Source organism: Miniopterus schreibersii (assembly GCF_964146895.1).
Source record: "Miniopterus schreibersii genome assembly, chromosome: 7".
In the NCBI taxonomy this organism is placed as follows: Eukaryota; Metazoa; Chordata; class Mammalia; order Chiroptera; family Miniopteridae; genus Miniopterus; species Miniopterus schreibersii.
The window spans coordinates 44,534,104-44,541,507 of NC_138108.1; the positions used below are offsets into that span (position 1 = coordinate 44,534,104).

At 41.1% G+C, this 7,404-nt stretch overlaps 1 pseudogene across 1 annotated transcript; it reads left to right on the forward strand.

Moving 5' to 3' along the window:
• Positions 1 to 444: 444 nt before the first annotated feature.
• LOC308559402 (protein Mdm4 pseudogene) lies at positions 445 to 7,178 on the forward strand (annotated as a pseudogene). Its single transcript has 2 exons — positions 445 to 609; positions 6,618 to 7,178. The product of its transcript is annotated as a protein Mdm4 pseudogene (transcript).
• The last annotated feature ends 226 nt before the right edge of the window (positions 7,179 to 7,404 follow it).

Sequence of the window (7,404 nt, forward strand, 5' to 3'; positions counted from 1 at the left end):
AAGCATATAAGAATATCTAATATTCTTAGATGTATCTTCTGACAACTTGCTCATGCTATGTAAATTTCAAGACTGTCTTGGTGGGGCTAATACAGCAATGGAGAGCAATGGGGCAAAGTGAGGAATTAGTAATCAGGGCCAGACTAATGGTCTGGTGCTGGGGAAAGTTAGTCCTCAAAGAGAAAAGGGCAACTCCCTAGGTCAGATTCAGGAGGAAGAAATAGCACCAAGACTCAGGAGCAGAGGCCAGAGCAGACAGTCCTCAAGCAGCAAGGAACAATCTTACATGTGTCATTTAAGTCCCTACCTGCAGCTGGCTGTATCTCCTACATGCCCCTCATATACCAGTTAACTTCTGGGTGTCCCCCTACCTGCCAAGGAGAAAACCCAAGGGGCAGGTTGGAAAGATGTATTGTGAATGTGAGGATTTAAGGTCACAACATGATGGGGAAGTGGGAAATATCCAATAACTATCACAGTTATGGGGATGGAAGTGGTGGGTGTAAGTCTGGACCAGAGATAAAGTCTTGGGTGTCACCTATAAAGGGGGTGCTGAAGTTTGTAGGCAATGATGAGACTTCAAAGAAAGTGTATCAAGAGGGAAAAATGGTAGGTCAGGGATGGACTCTGCCAATGCTCTCGGACATCAAGGTGGGAAAGGGAAATTGTTGAAGAGACAGAAATAATCAGACAGTGTCATCATCAACAAAGGAAACTGACTCATGGGCACAGTGGTAACAGTTCTTTATTTAAGAACTTGGAAGTTCACTCTCAATCATATAAGTGTTTTGTTTTATTTTTTCAGAAATTCCAGCAATTTATTTGCTATGGGACCAAATGCTTTGCTAGAAAATTGGTGTGTAAAAAATATATAACTCTAAAAGACACCTTCTACCAAGGAACAAGAAGCTGTGTCCTGGCCACGAATGGCATTCTTAACTTGTTCCTCTAACCAGATTCTTGGCCTGTTTACACTTCCTTTCTGTTCTCTTTTATTCTTCAATCTATTTTAAAACACCTTGTTTCCTTCCTGACTTATCTTCACATTTCTAAACCTAAACCCATAATTATTCCATCCTCTGCATTACAATGTCATTTTTCTCTATCTAGGGGGAAATAATCAACGCTTCCTGAATCCTCAATGAGGTTTTAGTTGATTAGCCTATAAAGGCTATTTGCAGCTTTCTCTTAGGAACACTGCACAGCGGCTTGTTTATATTGTAGAATAAAACCTCTGAATCTTCAAACTCCTCCTCCCCCTCCTGTTTTCTTCAGGCCCAAATTATTGAAGACAGCCTTCTAAAAAGCCGGCAAATCTCTCAGGTGAATCTGCAAATAATGCAAAAGTAATCTTTTGCCTTAAAGAAATAATGGGAATCTGGGTCTTTGGCTGTTTTATAAGGAAATTTTACCATTGCCTTTCTCTCGAGTGCTCTCTGAATCTCAACGCTATACTGTTCTTTGAGGGAGAGCGAGAAGGTACCTCTGAATCTTAGTAAACCCAGAGGCACAGATTAGGGCCGTGAACTCAAGTCCCAGAATCTATAAACACATAAAATGTAAATCCATGACAGAGAGAGAAAATAGTAATAGTAAAGAAAGAGCCAAATTACTCTCAAAAACATACAGCTGGAGGGAAGAGTCTTAAAAATTAGTTAGAGCTTTATATGTGTTTATGCCTACTTATTTCTATTCAACTTGTATTTATTGACTATCATGTTTCAGGCATTCTGCTGAATGCTGGTAATAGAAAGATAAATAAGTGTCATAGAGTATAGGTAATAGATAAAAGAAAAACATTACCTTTTTCACAGAGAAAAGTAAATATGACACCATTGGTGTTACAAAGACGCAAAAGGATAAGACTGTCAACTGGAATGGGGCATTGGAAGGGCTTTTTTATTTTTTAGTTCAAAAAAGCATCTAATAGAAGAGATACAGCAAGAAGGTACAAAACCCTGTATGGAATTCAGAAGGGCAAGTGGCAAAGCTGCCCTTAGTAATGGGCTGGAAAGAATCCTACTTCTCCTTGCTGTGCCACTCTACCCAAAGAAGAGATAGAACAAATCCTTGGTTTAGCTTGTTGACATTTTCTCCTATGTTAGTGCAGGGAAAACAGTGAGGAAAACTGCTACACTGTCTCTACCTCTAGCCACCACGGGAGACTGGTTAGGGGCATGGAAGGGACAGGAGTCATGGAGGAAAGCGGCCCCTTCACATTATGGTAACGAAAGGGGAGAAGTCGGGAGTGGCTACCCATTTCCTTGGACTTTCGGAAAGCAGCTTGTAGAATGTGCAAAGGAAATGTACAAGTGACCCATCATCTGAGACTCGGAAGGAATATGAACAAAGAGACAGACATAGGAGGTTTTATGGAGCAAAATGTGGGCAAGGCCATCATAAATGATCCCCAGTAGAAAGAAAATGGGGAGGCAGCCACAGAGACCAGTGCAGGCACACTGGTACTCTTGGGACTTCTGATTTTGAAAGGCTGTGTGAGAAAGATGCAAGCTGGACACAAAGTGAAGGGCACCTAAAAACGTGACGATCTTGAAAGACTACGAAGAATCAGCCTATATAGTCAGAAGGGAGACTTTTCCCCCAGAGAGTCCTTGTTACCTTCAGACCCTACCCATCAGCAAGCTGGACACAAGGCACCTGTTATCTCAAGGGAGGACTCTGACAGCACACAACCAGAAAAAAAGTTAGTCTAGTGCTGGGGCTTGCTTTGTTGTAGAGCTTTGTCAAAATGAGAGATACCCTTAAATCCCATATGAACCCATTCTGCCCCATGGCTATGCCAAGTTTGACTCTTTCTAAAATCAATGAAATAATTTCAGAAATCAAGGTTGCCTTTTTTTTCTTGAAGAAATAATTTTTCTACTGTCCTCTTTTTTCTCTAAGACAATGTTAACAGTAACAGATACGACTCACATTATTTTAAGACATTTTTACTACAAATGAGTATTTTCATTGGAATGTACATGCAATCCAGGAAACCACTCCCTACCCATTCCCAACAGCAACCCTTACACATACAAACACACAAGAACTCCATGGGCAAGATTCAGTGATTGCCACAAGGAAGGGAGGTATTTGACCTCTTACATTAAGAGACCTGTTGTGGAAATGATGGGCTGTGGAGACATCACCGCCTAATATTAATTTATCTTAGACACTTTCAGTGGGCAGGTCCTTCACCATGCTTTATTAAACTCAAGTTAGGTTAACTTCTAGACAAAAGAATTTCTCATAGAAATTCAGCAATCATTATATGGTCTCTTCCATTTTGCAACATACAGATTTTTTATCTTCTGGAAAGGGGTGTATAGATCTTAACAAGACCTACTTTACAACCATAGTCAACATCATAAATCACTAACCCTCATTTGTTTCTCACAAGAAACAAAATTATAATTATATTAATTGCATAATAGTTCTTTTAGACTATTGGTCAAAGAATTAAATATAATTGGCTTATGACATTGGTCCCTCCTGCATAAAACAAAGCTTATGCACAATAATGGTACATGGATTAGATTTGTAATGGTTTGGATAATTATTGTAAAAGAGAATTAATTACTTTATGGGTGGATGGCAATGTGAAGAGAAGATTCTAGTAGTATCTCAAAGGAATCCGTCTCATTAAAAAATTGTTTCACAATGACTAGAAATGAGGAAATATTATTTTCATTCTCAGAAACTATAATCTGATTCAGCAAAAAAAGTCAGTCTTTGCAAAAAGAGGGAAGTTCCCACATGTGTACTTGTTATTTCACTTTCATCTTTCTTGCCTGTATTAGTCAGCTCAGGCTGCCATAAAATACCATAGACTGAATAAATGGAAATTTATTTCTCATGGTTCTGGAGACTGAGAAGTCCAAGATCAACATGCCAGCAAGCTAGGTTTTATTATGAATTCTCTTTTCTTGGTTTGCAGGCAGCCTCCATCTGGCCGTGTGCTCACATGACCTCTCAGAAAGCGAGAGAGACAGAGAGAGGCCTTCCTCTTCTAGTAAGACCACCAAACCTATCAGATTAAGGCCCCACCCTTACAACCTCTTTTAACCTTAATTATTTCCATATGGTCCTTATCTTCAAATATAGCCACTTTGAGGGTTAGGGCTTTATCTTAGTCTGCTCAGGATGTTATAACAAAATACCATAGACTGCATGGCTTAAAGAACAGGCATTTATTTTCTCACAGTTCTGGAGGCTAGAAGTCTGAGATCAGAGTCCCAGCATGATCGGGTTCAAATGAGAGCCTGACCTCATTGTGTCCTCAAATGAGGTCGAGGGGGGGAGAGAAAGACAGAGGGAGGGAGGGAGAGAACGAAGGAGGGAGGGACCCAGGGAGAGAGAGAGAGAACTGGTTTCTTTTTTTTCTTATAAGAACGCAAGTTCTATCATGAAGACCCACGCTTATGACCTCACCTAAGCCTGATTAATTCTCAGAGGCCGCACTTTCTATTATTATTACATTGGGAGCTGGGGCTTCAGTCTGTACTTTTGCAGGAGACACAAACATTCTGTCCATAATAGGCTTCAACATGCATTTGCAAGGGGACACCATTCAGCCCACTGCATTGTCTTTCTTGTAAATGAAAATATCACCTAACCTTTGAGTCAGAAGAACTATACTCACTCTTCAATAACCACCACATTTGACTACAGGTACAAGAGTTTGGCAAATATCAATAAAAGCATTCTATGAGGATAAATTAGCTACATCAAATCTATATAAAAGGACTATGTATTGGATTAGTAGTAGTAAGTTGTGCTATACATCCTTTATACTAATGAAATTTAGAATAAGCTTATGTATTTACATACATAAATATGTACTTTTTTAGAGACCCAGTTGTTAAACATTTACCATCCCACTACTGGGCAGAGACAAGGAGAAATGAAAGATGGACAGGAGCCAGAGGGACAGTAAGCCCCTGGATCCAATAGTGTTTATAACTGCCAGATCTATCCTGTGTTTTCCAGTTACATGAACCAGTGAATTCCTTTCATTTGTGGTTGCCTGAAGCTAATTTTAAGTGGATTTCTGTCACTTTCCTCCAAGAGTCCTGCCCAATACTAAGTGTCATAAGCATGTTCAGGGAACTGATTTTTTTTTTTTTTTTTTAGCCCTGAGAAAAAAACTTCTGCAGGTCTGAAGACATAGCCTTCACTTTCAGGACCAAATCAGACTTCAAGTAGAGGGATTAACAAGCTCTGTTTGGAAGCTCTGGATTTTGCATTGTTAGTTTTACTGCTTCCCCGCCTCTACCCTTATGTCCCACTTTAATACCAGGATCCATTTCTGAGCCCAATGCTCATCTTTCACCCAGTTCTGCAAATAGGTTTCTTCTGGTTCTTGTACCTGATCGACGTGTCTGATGCCAGTACCTTTAGGACTGGCTCTGCCTTCTCCTTAGCAGATGCTCCAGGGCCTGGCTACTGGAGGACAGTGTCCTTGCAATGCTGGCCTGCTGGGTAGCTATGTGAAACCTGTCTCTTCCTGATTTCCCATAGGAGTGTTCCTGGCCCTTTCCGATGTGAATTGCTGTTCTCGGAAGCCACCTACAATCTGTAATATGACCCACTGGACAAGGTTCCGCCTGCCACACTAGGCCCATCCCGGAGTCGGCTGCTCACTGGGGCCCAACTGGCTGACCCTGTTCAGCCAGGGCCTTCCTAGCAGAGTGGACTGTCCCCAGGCCTCTGCTGCAGCCAGTCCAGCCAGGCCATGACCAATCCTTTCTTGGAGCTGCAGTGCCAGATGTCAACCTGTGGAGAAAAGAAAAACCACACACTGCAGTTTGGATGACTGCTGTTCAACTTAGGCTTTGGCATTCCCCTTGAATACTGAGGGAAAGAACAGCTCTACCTGTGAAGAGGAAGTGCTGAATAGTCTTCAAATTTATCTAAAAAACAAATTAATTCTAAGTAGTAGGTTGACGTGTACTTAGGTGATTCTACAAAATAAGGTGGAAGATCGTCTCCACCTGCCTGTTTGTAACTTTTCCTTCACCCATCCCCTCACCTCCACCAGTTCTTTTGAAATGTCAAAGCCACTAAAATCAAGGGTGGGGAGAGAAGCATTTTCCTAAAAACTCAAAGAACAACAAAAAGCTCAGCTCCCCAGCCCACAAGGCGAGAACCTTGTCTCTCTCGTCTTTGCTAGCGTGTTCCTTTGCACAGTGGTGCAGGCACAGCCCAGCATCCTAATAATGGGTCTCATTAAGTTGCATTTTACGTTTTGCTTGAGAAAAAATTAATGTAAACGTTCACATTATGTTCAAGCAATTATAATGTGTCAGCATCAGAAAGCCTGAACAAATGAGTTCAAAAGACAGAAAATAGGGCAATTTAACTTGTTCCACTTGAGAGGAAGTAAGAGATGAGGCAAAATGGGGATAGTGAACAATCTTAGCCTATTTGGAATTTTTGCCAGACTCTACAGAAAAAAAAGGCCTTGAAAAACAGATGTTAGATGACTGATGTCCTCTCCCCACCTGTCCCCCCGTCCCCCTTCCCCCTTCCTCGGGATTGGCATGGGAACAACTCTTGGAATGGCCACAAGGTATGACCAAAACTGGCGCTTTTGCTCTGAGGATGAGTGACAGTGTGCTAAGTGCAAAAAATTTCAATCTCCAAGCAAGAGGTACTATTTGCTGCTGGGTCTTGAGGAGGGATTGTATTCAGATTGTTCTAAGTTAACCCATTCTCTCTCCACATCTGCTATCACTGCTATACCCGAAGAGAAGGGAAATGGAGGAATTGATGTCCCTGGTTGCCAAAAACCACATTAGCTCCAGCTGTTAGACCTAAATGTGTATATAAAAGGGACGGAAACCTCGAACTCTTTGATCCCTGCAACTCGGTGGAGTTCTTGGATTTGGTTCACAGTTTTGAAAGCCAGGAGACCATAGCAAGCCTAGGAGATCAGCTAACCTTTCTAAACAGAGAACAGTTCCAGAAAGCACGGATTGCTGGAATCTTGGGTAGCCATGTAGTCTATGTGAGAAAAGACCAAAAGACACGAACATCATTCACAGGAGGACGAGCCATCTTGTCACTTGTTTTCACTATACCAGAAATGGAAGGAGGCTGGAGCTTCATGCCCTATTTGCAAGAAAGAGATTCAGCTGGTTATGAGGGATTTTATAGCCTTGCTGAACCAATGAATTACAGAAACATCAGCAGGGTCAGATCATGTATCAAAACGTCAGTATTGAGCATCTCCACTCAGTGCAAATCATTGTTATCAGTTAGTTCACTTTTTCATGGAAACATCTATGTTCCAGAATATTTTTGCTTCAAAATTTACATGGAAATTGAGAATGAATTCTTTAGAAGTAGATAATTAATGTGGGAACTCCATTAACATAAAAAGCTATGTTAATCATTCTA